General features: G+C 36.4%; 1 protein-coding gene and 1 long non-coding RNA gene across 3 annotated transcripts in view; one reads left to right on the top strand and one right to left on the bottom strand.

Annotated features, from left to right (window-relative positions):
* The window catches only part of LOC148130606 (uncharacterized), an 84,709-nt gene extending 70,210 nt beyond the window's left edge, over positions 1-14,499 (top strand). The window contains exons 2-3 of the long non-coding RNA XR_015749937.1: positions 2,900-3,021; positions 14,366-14,499. This is a non-coding gene — a long non-coding RNA (uncharacterized LOC148130606). The remainder of the gene's footprint in view (positions 1-2,899; positions 3,022-14,365) is intronic.
* PCDH9 (protocadherin 9) overlaps positions 1-24,736 on the bottom strand; it is an 819,791-nt gene that overhangs the window by 752,912 nt on the left and 42,143 nt on the right. The gene's annotated exons all lie outside the window — the stretch shown is intronic.

The following is a 24,736-nucleotide window of genomic DNA, read 5'->3' as shown; positions in this document are numbered from 1 at the left end:
CTCAGCACAAAGATTTGGGAAAGGCAAACATGGAAAGGTAAGAAGAAAATGGCCATATATTCAAGCAAAATAGATCACTTGAATCCAACTTGCTGATCGACGGGTTGATGTATGCTACTACCAGAACATCCTCACATCTTACCGTTATGTTACCAGGGGTAATTTAAAAAGGTTTAAGTTGTTTTTTTCTTTCTTCCTAACAATACGTATAAGTCACATATCACTTATGAAGGATTTTGTTGCAATACTAACATTATAGTATTGAGATGCATCCTCAAAGAATCACCCGTTTTAAAACTATCCAGTTACTTAGCTTAAAAATACAACTCTCCTGCCCTGTTTTGTAGTACTATCCCTTAAGATTTTGTGATTCACAGTGGATTTCATCACTAGCAATCTAGGAAAGCAAGTTAGCGAGTCTTTAATAAGGCTAGGTTTTTTTGGGTTCACACAGAGTTTGTAGGATTTGATTGCAGAAAAGCCCAAACATGTTGCAGTACCTTTTTGAAATTACAACTGAAGTGTTTCTAAAATGCCCTGGGATTTTGTTTTATTTTGTTCTTAAGAAGCTACAGACATCTCTCTCTATAAACATTTTGATGGTCAATGGTGTTATATGGCAAATCATATTATACATTTGGCCTTTTCTTTTCCTGTTTCATGATCTGATCTATCGAAACAACCTTATTCCCAGTTGACCAAATCACCCAGATTTATAGTTAACCTATAATTGATTAAGCCATTTGGGTGGAAGGGGAAAAATGCACAATCTTTCATTTTGAATGTCCTTGATTCTGATTACAGTATCGAAAAATGGTTTCGCAGTTTGCAAGGAAGTAAATCTTCAGGCACCTCTTCATGTTTGATCAAGCAGTGAAATCTACCTAAAGGCAGGATGGGCAAATGTTGGGTCTCACCAGCCAGGGATTGCCTAATGTTGGGGCCTAAAACATATATCCTTTCTTCCATAGCCCCTACCTAATGGAACATTTTCCCTCTGGAGTTCAGGATGGCCTTCCAAACACCTGGGCTTCCGAAACACCATGAAAACTAGCTCTGTGCTGGCAACTGTTAATTGTGATATCTTCCTCGGCTGCTGTGTATTTTACTTTTTTGTATTGTTGTGATGGTTAGACTTTAATTTTGTTTGCTACCCAAAGTCATCTGTTGGAATGGATGACTCTGCAGTGAATGAATGAATGAATGAATGAATGAATGAATGAATGAGGAAAGAGTGAGGAAAACACATTGACTTCTTAATGTATGTGTGAATAAATTGTTATGTTAGGCTAGGGTTACTAACCTAAATGGCTTATTAATATAAATATATGGATTTCTTTCCCAAGAGGTTTTGCAAATTGAAAGAAAGAAATAGTACATTACATTAGAATAGCTGTTGGACATAAATGTGAAGGCTATTGTTTCTGGAGTATTTTAGCTGTGGGATTCTCTTGCCTGTGCAGGGGAGTGTTTTGTTCTTAACTAAATATTCAATTTAATTGTTAGAATAATTAACATACTATTGTTTGTTGTGATTTTGTAGGCATTTACAGGACTGTTTCTTGTTTTCCTCTGTCATTCAAAACTTTCCTTGTGATCTTTTAACACTTTTTCAGTGTCCTTCCTGAGCAATACTTCCATAAATCCTCCCATAAGTATTTTGTAAGTATAATTCCTTAATAACAGGGGTATTTTTTCTCTTTACCACTTGTCAGACAGAAAACAAGAATAAATATATTTGGTAGGCACAGATAACAATGAGCACAATAATGACTGTGAGAACTGTAAGCCATAGGGCACCCAATTCTCCATAAATTTCTCTCTAAAAGATCTAATGCATAAATTGTGCTGGGGTGACTGTTTATTTCTTTACCGTGCTGTGACAGAACTTGTTTCATGTTGCCTGCATTTATTATTATTTTTCCCCTTATAAAATGCAAAATGAATAAGACAGAACAACGAGATCATGTTGCTGCTATAAACCGCTCAGTGCATCCAATCTAAGAGAAGCTGTTTTCAAAGATGAAAATGTTTTGAGTGTCACTATTTAGAAGCACAGGATCCCCCAGAAAACAGTGGCTGGTGTGTTCACTCAAGTTTCAAGCTGTTTGATCACATATGCTGCTGGGCACTCTGAACAGCAAAATATTTTTCTTCGCTTTGAAAACCTAATGTAAAAAAAAGGCAAAAAAGACCTTGCCTGGCTAGCTATCCACTGTTTTGTCAGTATCTAATTTTGATGGATGGACAGTTTTCTCTTGATATAGAAGAATGACATTAATTGAAAATAAGTAACATTTACAATTAAAGGAGGAGAAAGATAGGGGGAGGAGTAGGAGAAGGAGAAGAAGAGGAGGATGAGAAAAAGAAAGAGGAAGAGGAAGAGGAGGAGGAGGAGGGGGAGGAGGAGGAGGAGGAGGAGGAGGAGGAGGAGGAGGAGGAGGAGAAGAAGAAGAAGAAGAAGAAGAAGAAGAAGAAGAAGAAGAAGAAGAAGAAGAAGAAGAAGAAGAAGAAGAAGAAGAAGAAGAAGAAGAAGAAACAGAAAAAAAGAAAAAAGAAAAAGAAAAGAAAAAGAAGAAGAAAAGAAATAAAAAAGAAAAAGAAGAAAAAAAGAGGAAGGAGGAAAAGAAGGTCCAAAGGCATCCAACTAGCTTCTTTTCCAGGATTTGAAACTCTAGTCCAGCACCTTAACCACTATGCCAAACTGGCTCTATTTGTTCTGGAAGTGTTCTCTTCTAAAGAAAGGTAGAACATTAGAGTTCAATGTCCTTGTTCTTATATCCCCTTCCCACATCAACTCTGGTTAAATCATTGAAAGATTATGTAGACCAAATCCAGTCTTGCATAACAGAAGCTGCACTAGTGTGATAACTCACAATTTAAACTCTTTTTTTGACAGATTGGATGGATAATGTAATCTGATCTCCAGTGTAAGCAGTCCACAACCAGCAAAAGTGAAAAGCATGGATACAATGCCTGGAGATCGTAAGAAGTTTTACATATAAAGAGGGGGAAATTATTGTAAGTTGTAAAGTTGTAAGTTGATGACTATCTATAGTGCTTGAAGATGGATTAAATTACCTCAAAATCAAAAGATTGGTTTTAACTTCAGTGCTTTTGGGAAAGAATTTAAAGATTTATTTAACCTAATTTTTTATGTGTTTGTTTGTTTATATCTCATATTTCTTAATTGCCAGTTTCCGTCAAATACCTATATGCGTGTCATTTATATTACCAGGATCTGTTATTTATAGACTATAACTATATAATAGTAGTCTATAGATAGACTATAACTATATAGACTATAGACTACCTATAGACTACTTATAAGACTACATATAGACTATCTATAGTGTTTGAAGAAGGACTAAATTACCCCAAAAGCAAAAAAAAAAATAGTTTTAATTTAAATGCTTTTGGAAAATAATTTAAAGATTTATTTAACATAAATTTTCTTTCTTTGTTTGTTTGTTTATATCTCATATTTCTTTACCGCCAATTTCCCTCAAACATCTAAATGTGTGTCATTCATCTTAGGAGGAACTGTTTTGCACACACACACACACACACACACACACACACCATCTTTTTATTCTGAATTCTTGACTTATATCATTGGGGGGGAGGGCAAAAGGAAGAATGAATGAGAAATTGATTTCTGAATTTATACATTATGAATAGGATCACATAAGCCGTGCCTTGTGGTTGAAAAAGCTGAATATTTATGACTGTAATTTTTTTTTTAAAAAGCACATGGATTTGCTTTCAGACCTTAAAAATATGCCATTACCCTCAAGTCAGCAAAAACCTCACCATTCCTTTCAGAACTCATGAGAGGTCTTCTCCATGACCTGAGACTGCCATTCTTGTAGACCTGGAGCCAGGTAACAACACACCTTTAACTTCTGAGAATTAATTCAGCACAATGCGCTGGGAATTCTTGCTCTTAAGGTGCTTGTCTCATTTAAGTATTTAACCTATTTTGACTCTTTCATTTAACCATTTGGGCAATTGGGGAACAAAACTGTTCTGAGCTCAGAGTCACAGTCTAGTCAAAGAAATCGCTCTTGCTAGCTAGCCTGGTCTCATTATCTCTGCCCTATGAATCTTTTAGATATATATCTCGGAGGCTTCTTCTGATCCCACAACCTTCCCACAAGGCACATGTGAGCTCCCCAGAGATTTAGTGAGGCCTGTTGCTTTGTATCCTTGAAATCTCACCCAGCTTCATTTCACAAACACTTTGTTTCACTAACTTAACACCAACCCAGAGATGTAACCTCTGAGTAGAAGAGGTTGGCGTTCATTAATCATACAACATTATTATGAACACATTTTAGGCTTATGCACACAAACACACACAGAGAGATGCAAACACACTCAGGCACACATACATGGATAACAGTTTTGCTTTAGAAATCTTCCACAGAATCTTCAGATGTGTTAAACAACATCACTAAATACATTTCTAAATCCCTATTATATTTCATTTGTTCATTTCATACACATCTGTATATAGCAATAGCAGGCTTTTAGATGATGTATTCAACACTTTTGAGTATTGGCTGAGGAAAGAGTTCTCATCACACAAATAGGCAGAACTAGTTTAAGATGATTATTGAGGGTTTATTTTATTTAGTCTATCATATACCTCCTTCAGTCTTACACGATAGATAGATAGATAGATAGATAGATAGATAGATAGATAGATAGATAGATAGATAGATAGATGATAGATAGATAGAACCTGTTTCCCACATGAATGGAGGAAATGTGGAATTTCCAGAAGTCATGGACAGAGAACATTTTGAGGACCAACCTACTGAAACCCTAAGTATGTGAGTGTATTGTCACATTTAGTGTGCAAATTCCAGGATCATGCTATAGGTCATACCAAACCATCACAAATATTTGCAGTCTGCACTCTTGTTACTTTGTCATTAATGAGGAAATGTGTCATCACTAGAGGACAACCAAATAGCCAAGACTCTTTGATCATATCCCGCTCAGCAAATCTGTGATGGAGGTTGAATCCACATCTCTTATTTGTAGAGCACCTTCTGTGAAGCTGAATTCGCATTTCATTCTTCATGTCATTGTCATGAAGATGACCTTATAAATTTTGCTGCAGATTTTTTTACCATGGCATTCTGTTGATTTGATAAAAATACTCCAGATGAATACTAGATGCTTATATGAATTATAAGCATCTAGTATTCATATAAGCATTCATATAAGCATCTAGTATTCATCTGGACTATTTTTATCAAATCAACAGAATCTGAATCAATGTTCAAATTGAGATCATCCAAGGATAAATAGGGGAAATATACCCATACATAAACATGTTTTGGGGCCATCTTGTCTGGGCTGGGAAACTAAGCAGGGTCATGCACAGTTCATGTTTGGATAAGTGACCACAAGGGTTTCTGAGACTAAATTGAGAAACCAATGAATTTCCTGGAAGAAGGCAATGATAACCTACTTCTCTGCTAGGAAAACTGCATGGATGTGTTCATGTGATCAACAAGAATTAAGGTCATTTCACTATGAGTGTTTTTAGTCATACAGGGATGAAGGGGTGAAAAAAAAAAAAAAAAAAAAGGAAATGTGCATCAGTTATAGGTATCCCATTCATAGCTGGCATAGGCCCTGTAAATATAATCTCAAAACGTTTTGCACAGAACTGCCAGGAAATGCATGAGTTTACTAGAACTAAGATCAACTTTATGCATGGTTTGCTCTGCATATTGTCATGAAGCAAAATAAAAGAGGATTTAGGGAACGAATTAAGAGTTTTTTATGCATATGCATAAATAAGTCCTTTACATGGCCAACTAACTGAATCTCCTCTCTTACGGAAGACTGACTCAATCAGCAATACCAATTCTTACGCTTTCATGAGCTCTTTCATGTGCAAAATATTTTGTGGACTTGAAGAAGGAGGATTCAAATGGAATCCAGGATCACTTTTACTCTATATTCCATGTAGGGAAAAAAAATAAGACCAGCCCAGGTGCCAAGATTCTCAGTATATCATCAGTTTGTAATCTAATATCCCTAGCTCCTTTCTTATATGTAAATGGACATTGTCCTTGAAATCATTCTTGCCTTCTGGTGGTTTTATACAGAATAACAGAATTGGAAGGGACCTTGGAAGTCTTCTATTCCAACCCCTGCTCAATTTTATACCATTTTAGACAAACGGTTATTCAGTCTCTTCTTAAAAGCCCCTTGAAGCATCCATAACTTCTGCAAGCAAGCTGTTCTATTAGTTGATTGTTCTTATTGTCAGGAAATTTCTCCTTAGTTCTAGGTTGCTTCTTCTTTGTTCAATTTCCATCCATTGATAGAAACCAAACAAAGGTTTAGTTCCCTCAGTGGGTAGAAATGATCCATTAGTAAATGATCATAGTCTTCCATCCATTGATGAAAACATTCATTGATGGATCATATCAATATGGAAAGTGGACTGCTATTACTTCCTTTTGGGTTGTTTTTTAGTGTAGCCTACAGATTTACAGTAGTACATTCTGGAATCTGCCATTAAATAGCCTGAACATTAATCAGGTTTGTCACTACTTAAGCCTGGCAACTGCTTGTAAAATATATCATATGGCACTGATGAAACACTATGGCTTATCAAATGCCCAAATATCAGGCAGGGTGTACAAAAAAAAATTCTGATCTTCCCAAGTCTAGCTGGAAGTGATAAAGATATGCCTGGAAGACATCTCACAAATATTTCCACTTGTGTCCTTTCTTCATATTGTTGTTTACACACACACACACACACACACACACACACCCTGGAAACATGTTAGATCTTCAAATCATAAGTAATCAGACCAGGAAAATAAATGTGATTTTTGTTTTTAATTGTGTAATCCTTCGGATCGACTTTAGGACCTTTTTTTCTCAAGTTCTGAGAACTCTTGACAGAAATTCAATAATCTTAATTTAAGAGAAGGAGGGTTCATTAGTGGGTATCACAACTTTTGAATTTTAGACAGGTGACTTTTTGCCTCATTCTAAAATAATTGTTAAGTCAAGAACTGTCTGCTTCAACCTGTCAGGTTTCTGTGCATCCCTGGACTGAATAGGGACATTTATTAAGTTAAACATCTGGTTGATATCATATTTATTTCAACATTATTCAACATTATTTATGCATGCAACTCAGGAAAAATAATATGTTTTTTATGTCTCTGGTGTTTCTCAACAACTCCATTTCTGCAAGAAAATTCAAGACAAAGCATCAACGATGTAAAAAACAATTTCTGAAACTTTATTGTATTTTTTTCCAAAGTACATTTAGTAAATGATCGTAGCCTTAAAATCATCAGTTAAAAAATATGGTTGAAAGAAGTCCACATAGTAATTTAAGCAAAGTTTAGTTCCAATACAGACTTTTGAAGTCACAGAATATAAATATATACACAGTTATATGAATGCAATAAACTTGCAGTAACATTAAGATTATATATATATATATATATATATATATATATATATATATATATATATATATATATATATATATATATATATATATATATATATATATATATATATAGTAAATAAATAGAAGGGTTTTTTGATTTGACAGGCATACTGCTTTACATTTAAATTGATTAATAAAATAAAACAAGGAATGTACAGTTTGCAAGTACAGTCATTTAAAAAAATGTTCATAGAACTGTTACAAAGTTCTGTTTGATAGAGGTTCAGTCTTGGCATTCATCAGTTTGGCAAATAAGTCCAGAAACACACTAGCCCATATACAATTGTGTTGTGCTAGTCCATTGGTTCATGTTGGTTTCATGAAAGGGACATTAGAAACCATTTTTGTTTTAACTAGAAGCAATTCTCATAAATGAAAGGCAACTGGGTATCATCGATGCTTTGCAAAACTGGTGTCTGCTATTTCAGCACTACCATCCTGAAGCAGTATTTTACTTCTGTACAACAGAATGGATAACATAGCATAGACAAAAACTTAGATCAATGCATAGAGTTTTCTTCTTTTAAATCTAAACTAGTTATATGATAAATACAGAGCAACAAGACAGAAATATAAGTTATGTCACAATTTTGCAGCTTTTCTTTTATATAAGAATATGTTTATAAAAAGTGTGTCATTAAACAACATTATGAAGCTAAGCAACCCTATTCTGGATCAAGGAAGGACTACAATCTCCTATTGCATGGATGGCTGCTATGTGTGTAGTTGTGTTTTATTTATTTATTTATTTCATTATTACCTTACAGTGTCCATATCATATACATGTTACAAGAATAATTTAAGAGCACAAAGCCTACCAACTATTAAGGAATAATCATTGGACACATTCACATTTGTGTGCTAACTGGCTAATGCTAACCATTACTTTTTCTTTCTTTCAATGAAATATTACCACTACATCCAAATTAGAAGTCATGAGAAAGTGCCAAGAGCAACTAAGGCTAAAATGCAATAAAATACACTTGGGACTAAAGCTCTTTTAATTCAGTGGGACATCTTGTAGGTGTTCATTTCCTTTCCCCTCACCTTTCTGGGAATATTGATTAAGGAGGCAGAGTGATATATCACTAGCTTACTCTATCAAAGTCATCTTGTTGTGGACTGAATTTCTTTTTCTGTATTTTGACTGGATCTGCAATATTTGGATGTCCGTGTGGGTCTTCCTTACTAACAGAATATGTATGAGCAGAGGAAGTTAAGAATTTTTTTTCCCCATGAAATTCCAGAATGAGAAAGTTCTTCTCCATATGCTTCCTCTTCCCAAGATTCCAAGACTTGCAAAAAATGTACCTTTGTCAATATATTTCTCTTCCCTTACCAAGCCCTCATGACCTTTGATCCAACTACTTGCAACCATCTAGATTGGATACCTGCCTAGAAAGGACTGGGGTAAACTCACAAAATATTCCCCAAACTGGTGTTTGGGACTTTTATATTTTTCAATCTTAACAAACAAACAAACAAAAAAGCAAAATCTCCAACATTTTTTTTAAAAAATCCAGTAGTTATCTCACGTCTACAATTTAGGTGACCTCTAGGTTAAAGCACATTCTTGGGGTTTCATGCAATAACACAGGATATTAGTATGTTGCATGTTTAACTGCATATTTCACCCTGTGAAGATAACTTCTAGTTTCCATATGGCAAAGCTCTTTCTTTATTTCATTTGACTGATTAGCACTGAAGGAGCAAAAATTCTACATGTAGTCCTCAATTTATAACTGTGATGGAGAATGGAATTTCAATTGTAAAACATTGTAATTGAAGTGCTGCGTGACAAGATGTGATTTTATGACCATTTTTACAATGGTTGTAAAGTCAATCAATGCAGTCTTAAAGCAAAACACATAGTTGCTAAGCAAAACTCAGAATTGTTGAGCAATTCCAGCACGTCCAATGGGCATGTTCTACTGGCAAATGGGGGGGAAGGATACATAATAAGTCATGGTCACATGACCACACAACACTGCAACCAGTTGTAAATGCGAGCTGGTTGCCAAGACCCCTCACATGACTGCAGGGGTGGCCAGTCATAGTTTCAAGAATGGGTTGTAAGTAGCTTTTGAAAGATCTGTTGTAAATTGAGGACTACCTGTAGTTTCATTTTCTCCTTACTAGATTTCCAATACAACAGAGGTTTGGAACGCCTGGTCTGTGGACCGATACCAGGCCGTAGCATGCTAGAAACTGGGCTGTACAGCCCCATCCACAGAATGCAGGCAGCATACAAAACCACACCCCCTCCACTCCATGGAAAAACACCTCTCTTGGTACTCAAATGGTTGGGAGCCTCTGTAGTACAGGATATTAATTTACATAAGGGAACTTTCACCAAGAATTTCAAACAGTTGTCTTTGGAGTAGTACAGTAGTGACTTAGGTTGCATAATAATTCACAGTGTTGTCTTTAAACTGAGTAAAAAACAAGTCATCAGGTTTTTTAAGGAGCATAAAGTATCTTTTCTTTTATGTACACTGAGATCATATGCACCAAGACAAATCCCTTGTGTATACAATCACACTTGGCCAATAAATAATTCTATTCTATTCTATTCCATAAACTTTTTCGGGGTGAATTTCTTAGCATCTCCCTCAGCCATACTGAAGCACAATCAGCCTCCTTTATGGATCTGCTCCAAAGTCAAAGTGTTTTGGGTCAAATTGATCCAACAGGGAAAAGGACTTCATATTTCAATTGACCTGGAGTAAGCCCCAAATTAATGTAATTCTCTTTGGAAGGCAAGTTCTCAAACTAACCAGCAGAAGGAGGAATTGGAGGTGACCATGTTAGGGCTGTTTGAGGTGCAGAAGCTACAGTCCTTGTGATTTTCTCTTGGACACAGAAACCAAAGTCCTAGGAGATTCTCGATTATCCTGATCATGGTTCTCCCAAAGATGCTTTTTCAAAAAGCAATCACACTTTCTTGGGGTGTTTTCTTTTTCCTTGAAAACATTTTGCTTCTCATCCAAGAAGCTTCTTCAGTTCTAACCTTCTATCCCCCATCATTTAGTCAGAAATGAAAACGTTTCTTGGATAAGAAGCAAAACACTTTCAAGGAAAAAACAAGAAAGGCTAATTGCCATTTAGAAAAGCACCTTGGGGACACAGGAACAAAAGTGTTTGGGTTCTTGTGTTCTCTAAATGATTTGAAAAACGCCACCAACCTGGAGATGATATTTCTCCTGGACTTTCACAACAACATCTATGCTATCCTTCCATACTTAGCTGGATGTTTAGATATTTTTGCCATCAGATAGTGAACCATGGATGACCTCTTCTAGATCATCAGGTGGGAGCAGAGAGTAGGGTTAGGGTTAAAGGGAAACAGAAGGAAATGACCATTCCTGCAGCAACTTTTTATGTAGTAAATACTGCTGTGAAGTGAAAGAAAATGCTATTCTCCATTTAATTTACCATTTGAGGCCCATTTTGGAGTCCTTCCAAAATAAATAGGTCTGAGGTTTTGCTGTTGATTTATTCTTTTTTTTTTTTTTTTTTATGGTACTGAACAGTCTTAATATTATGGGAACTGCTTTGTTCAGGCAAATACAGTAGTAGCTCTTAAAATGAGGAAATTATTGGCTTCTTACTTTGAAGTGATGACTTTTCATCTCTACTTGAGAAAAAAGACTGGCACTCAAAGGATTTTGCAAAAAGGAGGTCCCACCTATCCCCCAACATTACTCCAACCTGTGTGTGTGTGTGTGTGTAATGTGTGTGTGTATAATTTGTCCACAGCTACAAAACCAGGTGAATATAGTTAAAGATTAACAGCTCATTTCACATTCAATTTTACTTTGCACTCAAAGCAATAGCATATTATTTTCAAATATAATATTCTCAATCAACAATTACAGGCAGTCCTTGATCTATGACCACAACTGAGCCTAAAATGTCTGTGGTTAAGTGAATTTTGTCCCTTTTTTATGAACTTCCTAGCCACCGTTGTTAAGTGAATCACTGCAGTTGATAAGCTTGGAAGTTGGTTTGTTGAGTGAATCTGGCTTCCCCCCATGAATTTTGCTTATCAGAAGGTCGCCAAAGGGGATCACGTGACCTCGGGACATAGTAACAGTCATAAGTATGAACCAGTTGCCAAGCATCTGAATTTTGATCACATGATCTTAGGGATGGTCCAAAGGTGGTAACTGAAAAATGGTCATACATCACTTTTTTTTCCAATGGCGTTGTAAATTTGAACAGTCACTAAAGGAACTGTTGTAAGTTGAGGACTCCCTATACCTGCCCTATCAAAGACAAAGTCCTATCTAGGACCAAGAAAACAGAACTACCTTAAATTGTTTTCAACTCACTGATCACATTCACTTGCACCTATCATTTGTAAATTTTTACCAATAGATTACTGTTACATTTGAAACATACTAACCTCACAAATATCTAAAGAGAAAGGAAATTAGAAGACAGACAAATAATTTAAGAGCTCGCTGTATCCCCAAATTTTATGCCTATTTCTCTGACTTCTACATCCTGAACTTCCCCTACAAGGTAGCATTCTACTATATCATTGCTATAACAAATACAAAAAAAAAAGGTACTAAACCAGAGTTAATCTCTGAAGACACTATGAAAAGTGTTTTAATTTTAAAAAAATGCATTTGGCAATCTAAAATCAATTTAGCAGGGTTCATCCCTCCTGGTAACAGTGCTAGCTAATTTCAACCTTATTTGGAGAGAAAGATTTAAAAGGCAGAGCTGTTTTCTGTTTTGAAAGATGTCTGAACTGTCAGGAAACAAATGGAAATAAACCTCCACTTCAGGCTTAACCAGAACCAGATATGAGCCTCAAATGCTAATTGAAGTTGAAGAAGATCTCTTGAGTTTTGATGATGTTAATGATGTGTTTCCTACATGTTCCTAATGCCTCAAGAAATTCAGTTACGACTGGTCTCTGACTACAATTGATTTGCTACTGACAATTCTAGGGATGAACTGATGTTGATCTGATCTAGCTCTGAAAACTTTTTCCTCAGTCCAATGTGACATGATTTCATGAATGAAGATGGATATAATACATCTGTCCCAGAATAATGTTACACAATTCAATCTGGGTTGTTTACCAGGATCAGATATTTTGTCTTCCAAGCTTTCAGACTCATTCTGGAGTCTATCTTCAAGGAACTTCTCTTAAGGGCTCCAGCATGAGTCCAAAAGTTAGGAAGACAAAACCTCTGGTCCCAGAGACTGACCCAGATTGGATCCTATAACCTATAACTTTTTTCCTGCCCCTTCATACTCTTCATACAATAAGTCTTCAGCACTCACGGTATTTTTCCCTAAAGCAATTTTTACCTCAGAACAAACCATAAGGGAAATGCACTGAAAGTCTACAAAGGAGAAGAGTCTAGATCAAGGGTCTTCAAACTTCCCTCTCCCTTCCATGAAAATTACCTATATAATTATATATTGAATATTATATTAAATATACAATTCATTCATCTCTTTTTGACATTTACAAAGAATATCTATATCTATATCTATATCTATATCTATATCTATATCTATATCTATATCTATATCTATATCTATATCATCTAATCTATATCTATATCTATAATCTATCTATCTATCTATCTATCTATCTATCTATCTATCTATCTATCTATCTATCTATCTATCTCTTTCTACACATATATACATATACATATATATGCATACATGTTACTCCTGTGCATGGAGCCCAGGTACACTGGAGATTACACAAGCATCTTGCCATTGGCTCAGACCACTTGATTTTATCCACTGCCTCCATTCTTTTTTGTAATCATTTGATTATTTTATGTAATTCTTCAATGCATGTTTAGCATGCTTATATGCCACCTGAATTAGGAAATGACTCCTGGCGATGTGAATTGCTGGTGTTGTCATTTTATTGCTTTTGATTGGCTGTCTTTATTGTAGACAGCTCTGTTTTTTTTTTTTGTTTTTTTTTAATGAAAACTCTTATAAAATGTAAAAAAAAAAAATCCATCTATCCCTCAGTAATAAAGTAAGCCTGAAAATGGAACATTGGGTAATTTCTTGATGCAAAGGGAGAGGAATGAGCATGCAGGGCTGACACATATATCTCTTTGGAAAGTAGACTGTTAAGATATTTGCTGAGCTTTCTTGGAAAAGGTTTAAATCACAAAAATCATAGGATTGTGGAGGTGGAGGAGACCGTACAGGTCGTCTAATCCAGCTCACTGCTGAATGCAGGATCCACCAGGACATCTCTGACAAATGTTAGCCAACTTCTGTTTGAAGAACTCTTATGAGAAAAAATCACCATGCGGCAGCCTGTTCTAATACTTACAGTATCAAGAAGTCCTTCTGATGTACAGCCTGAACCACCTTATTGTAATTTTTACTTCATTTGTCCTGATCTGGCCCACAAGGGAAATAGAGAATAAGTCCATTCTTCCTTTAATGTGCCAGTTATTTAAAGATACTGCTATATACTCCTGTCAGTTGGCTTTCCTGTAGACAAAATACACCACTGATCTTTAACTGTTATCCACTGAGTTTAATTTCCAGATCTCTCACCATCTCAGTGGGCTTCCTCTGAATAGTTCATGCTCCAATTTTGCTCTTTCCTTTTTGAATTATGATACCAAAAGAGTATACCACCATCACACTATGACTAATGGTCCACTTGATCATTTCTGAGAAGGCTTTATCAGTTTACTTGATAAAATATAGGGTAAAATTCTCTGATCCCTTTTTTGGAAATAGCCCTCAATTTGCATAGAAGATTGCTGAGTAAAAGAACTGAAAATTCACATATTTGTCATCCTTTGTCTTTCTTTCTCTCTCTTTTTTTTTTTTTTTTAACCCTGGCAGCTGAAATGAATACAGGAATGGGGGAAAGTGCTGAAAAAGCCCAAAAAGTCACCTAAGAAGTGAATAAATGGAAAACTGTGTTACACATTCAAAAAAATCCACAAGATTACTTCATATTGCTAGCTTCAAATCCCTACCGTGAATTATCTGAACAAGTTGCAGAAGCTGATACAACCTGACAAAGGTATGAGTCAAACATGGGGTAGCTGTGTAGATGTATCTTCTAGAAGATATTGTTGTGCACCTCACCAAGTTGTCTCTCTGACATGGCCAGCTATATAAATTTGATTAATAGATAATAAATAAATAAATCCAAGGCCTTAATCCATGCTAAGGATGGACAATTTCAATTAGAAGTCATGTCCCAATTCACTTAACTTAATCTTAAAGTCTGTTTCAAAAATCTTCCAGAGAAGCCTTAGCTCAAATTATTTTGTCTGCTTTAGAAGAATATTATTACAATAATAATAGACTGGTTATTTAAAATGTATATCTCTTACAACTTGTGAAATATTCCATTACACACATCTCCACCACCTGAAGTTTGCATTTTATGGGAAAGTTCTAATCAAGGCATGAGAACACTTCAAAATCCATAACCATATTATTATCCAAGCCAGTTGACTTTAGTTATCTTATCGGGGCTTTTTTTTTTTTAAATGAAACTTGAATGCCAAGCCCAGGATGAAAATAAACCCAGAACAATGAAGGCAAGTGGGTGGATATCTTGAAGTTGACAAGGTAAACAGAACAACCTATCTTGGCATTCCAAGCAGCTGCATTTGAAAATCAGGATTTTGCTCCTATGGACAGGACCTCCCCTGCTTGCAAATGACAAGAATGGCAACTTAATTGATATTCAGAGAGTATGAATGCCTCTCCCCACAGGTTTTAAGGATGGGAGTCATCAAAACACTGGGATTTCTCTGCATTCACATAAAGGCAAACGGAATGTTCTTAACAACAACAACAACAAAAACTTTAGATGTAGTACACCCAAAACGGCACTGCCAAAACTTTACACAAATCAATGTATGTCTTTAAACTACAAAATGGGTTGCCCTCTGAGTGGACAATGCAGTCACCATCTAGATGGTGTCCAACTGATTTATGAATGCTAGCCAAGAGAGCCTAGAACTTTTTTCTCATGCCGAGTTACTATATCCTACATGTTTTCACACATCTTAGGACCATTCTGTATTCTAAGTATTTGTGGACATTGTCTGTTCTGTGGATGCAACTTGAAAGAGATGAGTTTGAGAATCCAAACTGGATTTAGTGATGGAGTTAAAAATGGTTACTACTACCTAATTTTGATACTGAAACAATTGTGACATCTCCAGTCAAAAGGGCTTTGTATATGAGATATGAGATGCTGCAGGATTTCCAAAGCTTTAGAAAAAGAGCTGAAATTTCATGGCAGTGACTCCATGGAGACAGACTATGAATTAGGTCTTCTCTGCCAATGATTTTGTTATGGGTCTTAGATGAGTAAAAGAAGCCACAGGGAGAGCCAATTTCTGTCATTCAGGCCAGAATGAAATCAAACATTTAGAGTGTGTGCGGTCCATTTCAGATGCTATAACAGTAGAAAGTCTGCAGCCGGCAATAAAGGAGCAATGGAGACTTCTGAATCAGGCAAACCCTGATTTGAAATCTTGAGTTGGTTTAAACTAATGATCTAATTCAATTCAAATTCCTAATTTGATAAATAAATCCAGTTTAATTTGGCTTTTCAAACTGAATTACCAGACTGACTGGTAGTTTGGACACATCCAGTTAGACAATTTGAACTGATTTGGTCCTGATGTTATTTGGAGAACTGACTTAATACATTAATTTGACCAAACTGCCTTAAACCAAACCTCCAAAGCCCTAAAAGCAGCAGCATTATATCAAAATATCCACTCTTTCTTCTCCTGTATCAATGATGGCCATGCTATGACGGGGGTCTCTACAATTTTACAGAATTTCATTCATCATTCATGAACACCAACCATGACAGTATTTCCTAAAATGAGAATGTCAGCTTAGAAGCCATTTTTCTTTGAGGTTTCTGGGCTGCCACATTCAATGCCTGGGAATTTGGGAGGGGGATTTCAAGGACCAGTGGAAAATTAGAAAAACAACATTCCTTTTTCAGAGAGTCAAGGACATGTTACTCTGCACCTGGAGAGGAGTGCCTGGGGATAGTGTCCAGTTGGAACAAAATACTGGACCATGTGATGAATTATTGGGTGCAGGCTTTACGGGGTTAGATTTTGGATTCTCTTTGGGTTAAAGAAAACCCAGAAATCTCAGATTCAGGTTTTCCTCAGATGTGCCAATATGACATCTCTAATAAAATGGATCTTTGAGAAGATGACAGTCTCAGAGTCTTTTAATTTGGAGGTTGTTACTTGGAACTATGACATTAACCTGAATCTCTAAATCTTCAACCAGCTTCCTGGGGACTTTTCCTGAGCCCCAAATGCCGACCTGCCAACTGGACAGCATGAAGACTCAGGTAAGATGGAAGAGAAGGCGACGATTGAGGAAGGAGCTGTGGGGATTGACACAGGGTCCCTCATCGGGACCCTGTACTCTCCTCTGAAGAAATGGTGCAAGCAATTGAAGCTGCTGAGGCAGAATGGTGACAAGGCACTCAAGGAGCCAGAGTCCTGTCGTGGTCATCATATGACAGAGAACATATCTACACAGGGAGAGGATCAGAGAAAACTGGTCCCAAAATCAAAATACTTACAAAGGGCCATCATTACTGCCTTAATCAATTATGAAACAGGAAAGTATTTATTTAAAAAAAATGTTTATTGCTTGTAGCCTGGAACTAGGTAGTCCCACCCCTACATTTAAAATGACCTATTAAGCAATTAAGCTGAAATTCTCTTGAGTAATTTTTCTTAGCACAACAGAGTGTTAATCCTTTTAAAAGTGGATGGAATTTAAGATCTTGTCTCCCTTCTGATCTGTTCTTCTGGTAAGAGTATCTGCAACAACTTAAGTGTATGTTAGGAATTATTAATAATTACAACTGTAATTTCTCAGTCTATGGAGGGGGTGGTAATGCATTTATTAAATTGTTTGTTGGCCCCATAAGCTAGAAAGTGTACACAGGATGACTTTCAGTATACACAGCACTTCTTAACCGTAATGAACACAGACACTCAACAATGTGTAAACTCAGCAATCCATTTTGCTTGGAATTACTTTTTGTTTCAATTTTTCAATTGATTTTTAAAAAACAGCAACAATCCATTTAAACCAAAGATGACTTTCCTACCTAGGGGTACTGATGTATCTTGCCAGATTCTACTCTCCAATTTTTGTTAGCAATGATTATGACTTTCTCTTACCTGCAATTTGTTATAACAAACTGTACATAGTTTGATAATGGTCTCACACATGTGTGCCCCTTAGAATGATCTTAAAGCAAAATTATCTATGTCAATGATAATTTGCCAGGAATCTGCCAAATGTAATAAACATTTCCAAGGATTTCCAAAGAAGTAAATGTTGGAATAAAAAAGTACTTCCTGGTCTTTCACCATCAACCTTTCCATTTTCAGACAACGAATATCTTAAAAACCAAAACCTGGATGGTACCTATCTGGATCACTACCAAAGACAAACCTATGTATTTGTGGGACTACTTGGTTTGATTGGCTTCACACATAAAGCACTGTAATCATCTTCATGTTATTGCTACTCTAATCTTTCTTATTTAACAATTATCAGGTTACATACAGAAATACTGGGACAATGGACAAGTTCCTGTGACTTTTCCCTAACACCAACACAAAACACTACTTAAGGTTGTTAAGAAGGGGTTGATACAGTAATGCCCTTCAGTCTATTTTAGGTTGGTGATTTGGAGTTTTGAGAATGCATGCTTGGAAGGACACCCCACTCGATTCACTAAAATATACAGGTTTCACATAAATTTACCTGGCATCCTTTCTACCTCTCCCAACATAGTTTGCCTTTAACCATATCTTTCTGGCAGGTGGGTACACTTTTAAATAAAGTGCTGTTGGGCACCCAACTATCACTTCTTTATTTTATAAGCGGCCTAGAAGCATATTTGAAATGGATGTTAATTACAGAGTCTAACTCTTTTGCTCTGAAGCATGCAAACGAAGGAGGAGGAAGAGGAGGAGGAGGAGGACGAGGGGGCGGGGGGAATAGGTATTTTGAGAGAAAGCAGTAATTCTGTGAATAGTTCTCTTTATGGACACTACCATTCCAGGCAGAGTCTGTTATTGTCTGCAATTCAGATGAAACTCATCTCCAGAAAATTTTATCCAGGAAATCCAACACGTATTTATCTGTGCATCACTATATTCAACATTTACTGCTGTCTGTATATCAAATTCCATTTGGCTTTTTTTTTTTTTTTTTTTTTTCAAATAAATGTTTTCTACTGTGTCTGTAAGGCAGTGAGAAGACAACTGAACCATTCTGTGGAGAAAAGGAAAATGTCCTTTCTCATTCTTAGGCTGTCCTTCTTCATAAAGATTTTTTAGGAAAGGACAAAACATTCCAGTTCCTTTTGTGATAAACAGCCTCCCTACAGCTGCAAGAAAAAAAAATCTGATTTGCTAAAAGGGTAAACAAACACGTATCGCCCACACATTTGATTTTATTGCATCCCTTACCTAATTTAATTTAATCCCTGTTAAAAGTATTTTTTTGAAAATGAAACAATGAGGCCCAAATGCATTAGGAATTTGAGAACTGGCTCTTGGCATGAGTAATGTACAAATATGGAAGAAACATTCAAAAGTTAAAGAGATTTCTTAGCTGGGGTGAGGAGAAAGAGACAAAAAACATACCCTCATGTACCTAAAAGTTTATCATCTCCCATACTCTACTTAATGGACTTCCTGGGTTATTTATTTAAATATTTAAAGCTCATCTGCTGCCTGTGAGGGTTTCAAGATGGGTTACAAGCCATAAAAGATATATGGAAGCAGTAATATGAAAACAAAATAAAGGACCCAAAAAAAATGACCATCATCCAGAAAAGAATGAGGGAATCATAAGAGCTGATCAGGATGTGATTTTTAAACCCCAAATGTGTTGATTCAAAGCCTTCACAAACATTAGCCTGGCCACCAAAGACAAGATATTCCAATTGTAGGTGAAAAAAACTAGGGGAGTTTAGCATTTCATTTAAAAAGGTGTAAATTAGTCAAGACAGACTGTCAAACTATTTAGCTCAATGTCCATGGTCTGGTAACGGATATAGGACATTGTGATGTTTAAATGTAGTGCAGCATGTCTCTGTGTGTGCTTCTTCCTTAATATTCTTCATTTGAAGACAGGAATACATAAAGATCAGTAGCAATTGCCAATTTTCCTGGCCTACCACTTATAGCATAGATTTATTGCGACACCCTTAGGTGCAATTTTGTCCTAGTCCATTAATCCTCTCAATCCTCTCCAAATCTTAGGGACTTGTATGGAGTAATCTTCAATTGTTGTGCTGCAGGAATGCCAGGAAAATCTCATTTATCCTCTAGGCAGAAAATTACAATAGGAAGTCTATTAAATTGGACTCTTAACTATATCCAGTCAGGTAGCTCCTGCTTATTGCAGTCCTAACTCAGAGCTATGGTGTCAGAACAAATTATCACTAGCATTGGAATGCTGATGCACCAAATTAATTTGGTGCCTCCTAGAGCCTTACTGATTCAGTTCCCAGATGATGGCCAAACTTGATAGAATTAAAGAGCCTTTGGAGATGGAATCAACACATCATGAAGTGTGACTTCATTCCTTTACGTATGTCAGGTTTCTGCTCCCACTGGGGATTTCTATCATTTGAGAACAAGCATGTACCCATACAATGTTTTGTTGAATTCATGCAAGAGAGATTTCTGTCTGCCTGAGGTATATAGAAACAGGGTTTCTTCACTCTTCTGATATGTCCTTTGTTCCTTACACACATTGTCTCTCTTCCCAAAATATACAAGATACCAAATAACCCTAACAAATTGAGTTTCACCTTTCTTATTTTCAGTAATTCCATACTCAACATGCCCTCCAACTGCCAACTCTTGTTTTGTTTTGTTTTTTTCTTCCTGGAAGGACTGAACAAATAAAACTGGCAAATCTCAGTTTCTACTTCAGGGCCATTAAATATTAATTGTTAAGCTCAAAAGGATGGCTTGCTTGTTTTGTTATGTTTTTAACTGTAGGACATTATCCTTTCAAAGTCCTTCAAACTGAAGAAAATGTGTTTACTTCCAGGAGCAACTAACAACATTTTTTTTTGTCTGTGGCCATGGCCGAAGTAGTGTCTGATTCACAAATGCCTGTTCAATATTTGATGGCATGGGCTAGGTTAACCTTAAGAATACTTCTGGGTGTGCACAGCTTTCCCCTTGCTGTAGAAGAATTGCATTCCTTGGCAACCACTATACAACTCAAGAATACAGTTTCTTTCTAAAGCATGAAGGCAAATTCCAGAATTGTATAACTGGCTCCCTCAGGGTGCGTGGATGTTTGGACTTCAAGACAGAGTTGTTTCAAGCATTTTTTACACAACTTACACTCTAAAGTACATTACATTAAAGTAATCTCCTTCCAGCAGAGCTGGGTGCCATTAAAATGGTAATGGGGCCCAAAAGAGATTTGTTTCTGTGAGACGGAGAGAGTAAGGGAGAGGGAAGTTTCTTTGTAAACCTCAAAGTGACCATGTTTGACATTAAATTGCACAGAGGTTTTATGTCAACAGCTCTCATTGTGCTTGAATGGTTGTTCTTCAGAATAAGCAAGGAAAATAGTAATCCCAATCAGCATTTATATGAAGCTTGGAATGATGAAAGGAAACAATTTTTTGACACAGCCAAACAGACAGATGTTTTCCTAACTTCTGTGAATGCAGATAAGGACGCCTGGAATTGTGAGTGCTAATATTCTATATTTAGATGTTCTTTAATACAGCTTCTCCTGCAAAATTCCAAATAAACAGTCTCTTACTTTGTTGAGACTAGCAAACCAAGATCAAGAATAGCAGTAGCAATAACAGATTTATGTACCATTCCATAAAGCTTTACAGGACTCTCTAAGTGATTTAACAGAGTCAGCCTATTGCCCACAACAATCTAGGTCCTCATTTTACTGATCTTGGAAGGAAGAAAGCTGGTCATCATCAAATTCCTGGCAGTCAGCAGAAGTAGCCTGCAATACTACATACTAACCACTGCGCCATCATGGCTCTTAAGCACTTAAGAAAGTGAAGGATTGCATAGATAAAGGAATTGTGGCATGCAAGTTCACAATGCATCACAATATCCAATGGAGGAAAGAAAGTTGGATAGCAACCCCTATAATCACAATAGGGGAAATTTTTCTCTGATCCTTAAATTGTTCACAGATTGAAACTATAAAGTAATACTGGCAATTCTGTCACTTGGGACATAGTTCCCTTCTTCAGGGCAAGGTGAGAAAGAAACATGGGACTTCAAGTCCATAAGCCCATTATTGACCCAGTTGGATGTATTTACAGCTTTCCAGTTTATAAATGATAATCTGGCAAATTCTTTAAAAACCAAAAGCTTCTTTGCAAATTAACTATAGAAAGATCAGTAAGGTTAATCTTGACAATGTTTTTCAATTAGATATAAAAGAAATGGATTTTTTTTCCTGAAAACCTAACACTTTTTAAATTGGAATACTGATCCTGTGGCACACAAAATCCGACAATTGCTCCAAAGTTATAAACCTGTCCAAAAAGTCTAAATAAAAACAAACAAATTTCCTAGCTCTTCTGGCAACAGGTATACCTGAATTGAAGAAGTATGCAATGACTGCAATGCACAAATTAACTGAGTATACATGTTTTTTTCCCCCCCCCATAAATATGGAGAAGCTGAATTCATGGACGACATCTCTGGCAACATGGTGTCCTCCAATGTGGACATCAACTAGCTTTGTGTTTGATAAGTTGCAAATTAATTTATCTGAAAGTTGTCAGACAGATGTTTTAAGGTGGACACCAGGTGTGGTATGCCTCCAAGAATGATCCTACATTTTTACCAGGCCATCCTCCTGTTACCCCTTCAGTTCAAGAGATAGGATTGCATTTTTTTTACCCTTTCAATGTTGTCCACGTATGTATTTGCTGAAAAATATTATTTTTCAACCTCTTTATTTCACAAAAGTTGCAGAGTTCTTTGACCAAACATTGCACTGAGAAACTAGAATCTTTATTTCAGTCTGCACCCTGTTTGGTGTATCATTAGAATCATGGGGTTGGAAGAGACTGTGGAGGTCTTTTAATTCAATACTCTATCCAGGGCATGGATATCTGAGCTTGTTTAAAAACCTCAAGGAGCACCCTTCACTTCACAAAACAAATTGTTCCATTCCATAAAACTATCCTATTGAGAAAATGCCAACTTATTTCATATCTGAATCTTTCTTTCTAAAGCTTCTACCAGTTGGTTTCAGTCCTACCTTGACTACTACCATGTTTTCCCAAAAATAAGACCTTGCCTTATATATATATTTTATCACCCAAAAAGGCACCAGGTCTTATTTTTGGAGGATGTCATCCACTGACTAACCTCACTTGTGCGTGTCACGCTCGGCCTCCTTTCCACTGTTAGAGGCCTTCAGGAACTTCTTCTTCTGCAGTGGACAAGGCTTTCCTGAAGGCCTCTGCAGCCGATAACAGAGCTCTGGATTGTTGGAGGCCTTTAGGAAAGCCTTGCCAGCCTTGCCAGCTGTAGAAGAAACGGGCTGGCAAGGCAGTTGTCAGGATGTGCGAGCCATGGCTACAACTATCCAAAGATAAATAGTAGGGCAGCTCCACTCCCCATCCTCACCCTAGCTTATTTTTTACCTGTGCACCCTGGACTGGGTAGGATCTTAATTAGGGCTTATTTTGTGGTAGGGCTTACATTGGGCACACATGTAAAAATCAAGCTAGGACTTACTTTCAGGGTAGGTCGTATTTTCAGGGAAACAGGGTATAGAGAATAAATCCACACTCTATTCTCTGTAACATCTCTTCAAATATTGTAAAAATGCTATTATTTTTTCCTTTTGATCTCCCTGTTTTTCAATTTTGCATCATCACTTGTTAATCATTTAGCCACCGAGGCCCTCCTCTCTGCCCTCTTTCCAATGTATCAGCATGTTTCTTAGATTGTAGCAACCAAAACTGGCACCGTATTCCAGGTATGAATATCAAGGCAACACAGAACAGAACTGTTATTTCCCATGAACTCAATCTAATATCTCAGTTGATGGAACTCAGAATTCATTGGCTTTTGCAGCTCATGATTTATCTACCAAGATACTTTACATCTTCTATGAACTTCCATGTTCAAGCAAGAGGGATAATATAATTTGAAACAAAAGATTAATGTAACCTCTGTGCAAAGGTTTTGATGAAAGCAAAGAGGATGAAGATGTCACCACCCAGGAGCATCTTTCCTCTCTTTCATCCACATGTGCCTACAGTAAATGGTGTTTATGTTTTCCATTGAGGATTAAGCTGACATTGATAAACATCCAGGGGAAACTAAATAAAATTGATTACATGTCCAGATATGCTCCAAAATGTTCATTTCATTGTAGCTGTTTACAACAATAAGAGAGAATGACTTTTTGCGATTGTGGCACATGGCAAAGCCCTTGAAAACCTTAATTTGCTATTGCATCTTACGCACTCAGCTTGGTACATAATTTTGCTACCACGGTGTTTGTCAAAACAATATGATTTGATTTACATTGATTGACTGTTTGTTTCATGAATTGAAGCTACTGATTCTTATTTTTAAGCGTTAAATAGTCTAGGCAATTTAGATTATCTTTTTCCATGTCTCCCCTCCCTTCTCCTTTTCAGCATCTGAAGTCATAATCCTCATTTTTGAGGTAAAGTCAATGCTACAATAGAGATGCTTTAAAAAAAAGTATGAACCAACCCAGGATATGATTGGATATAAAGCAGAATGATATATCTATGTACCAATAATTTGTTCCACAAAGAAGAGTTGTGTTCACTATGATCATGATTAGGTACAGAAAAGGTTAAATATCTCCATACAATGGAATACTAACAAAAATCACTTCCTATATAGATACCCTTATGGTATAATGTTTAATTTACATCTGAGCATTTTTAGATGATTGTGGAAACAGCAATAGCAATAACACAACTTATATACAATACTTATATACTGCTTCATATTGCTTTACAGCCCTCTCTAGTTTACAGAGTCAGTATATTGACCCCAACAATCTGGATCCTCATTTTACCAACTACGGAAGGCTGAGTCAACTTTGAGCCAGTCAGAATCGAACTGATGGCAGTCAGCAAAATTAGCCTGCAATACTGCATTCCAACCACTGCACAAC

Source organism: Notechis scutatus, chromosome 5, assembly GCF_049901735.1.
Source record: "Notechis scutatus isolate UNSWTSFEM ecotype Mainland chromosome 5, rNotScu1.2, whole genome shotgun sequence".
Lineage (NCBI taxonomy): Eukaryota > Metazoa > Chordata > Lepidosauria > Squamata > Elapidae > Notechis > Notechis scutatus.
The sequence above is the reverse complement of the archived record's forward strand: the minus strand, read 5'-3'. Positions and strand labels throughout refer to the sequence as shown.